This window comes from Gossypium raimondii, chromosome 11 (genome assembly GCF_025698545.1).
Source record: "Gossypium raimondii isolate GPD5lz chromosome 11, ASM2569854v1, whole genome shotgun sequence".
NCBI classification, from domain to species: Eukaryota; Viridiplantae; Streptophyta; class Magnoliopsida; order Malvales; family Malvaceae; genus Gossypium; species Gossypium raimondii.
In genome coordinates this window covers 33,187,976-33,188,827 of record NC_068575.1, presented here as the reverse complement: position 1 = coordinate 33,188,827, position 852 = coordinate 33,187,976, and the positions used below count along the sequence as shown (strand labels likewise).

General features: G+C 41.1%; 1 non-coding gene across 1 annotated transcript; it reads right to left on the bottom strand.

Moving 5' to 3' along the window:
- Nucleotides 1–277: 277 nt before the first annotated feature.
- LOC128035198 (small nucleolar RNA R71) lies at nt 278–384 on the bottom strand. The gene has a single exon (XR_008191599.1). It is a non-coding gene; the product is annotated as a small nucleolar RNA R71 (small nucleolar RNA).
- Nucleotides 385–852: the final 468 nt, after the last annotated feature.

Below are 852 nucleotides of genomic sequence, written 5' to 3'. Positions count from 1 at the left end.
GAAGCAAGTCATGTTCCAGATGCTTCAGACTGTGGGCCAATTCAGTGGAATACCTACTGAAGATCCTCATCTTCACCTAAGACTATTTATCAAAGTGAGGGATTCTTTCAAGTTTGACGGAGTACACGAAGATGCATTACAGCTGAAGATGTTCCCATATTTGCTAAGGGACAGAGCTCGTGCCTGGTTGAACTCATTGCCACCGAACCTTATTTTTACCTGGCAAGAGTTAGCTGAGAGATTCCTCATGAAGAATTTCTCGCCAAGCTAGAATACCAAGTTGAGGAATGAGATCACTGCCTTCCAACAAATGGATGATGAGTCCCTGTGTGAAGCATGGGAAAGGTACAAAGAGTTATTATGAAAGTGCCCTCATCATGGAATCCCACATTGCATTCAACTTGAGACATTCTATAATTGTCTCAATGCTCACACGAGGATGGTAGTGGGTGCCTCTACTAATGGTGCTCTCCTTTCTAAGTCTTATAATGAAGCTTACAAAATTATTGAAAGGATTGCCAGCAACAATTATCAATTGCCAACTAATCGAGCAACGTCAGGAAGACGAGTCACTGGAATACAAGAAGTGGATGCTCTCACTTCACTTGCATCTCAGGTATCTTTAATATCCTCAATGCTTAAGAATCTTACCACTAATGAGTCTAACAGTTTTGCAGCCCAACCACCTAACCAATTTTAGAATATAGCTTGTGTGTATTGTCGGGAAGGACATTTGTTTGATAAATGTCTATCAAACCCCAAATCTGTATATTACATGGGTAACCAAAACCGAGGGAGGCAAGGACTGCAATCCAACTTTTATAACTCATCGTGGCAAAATCACCCTAATTT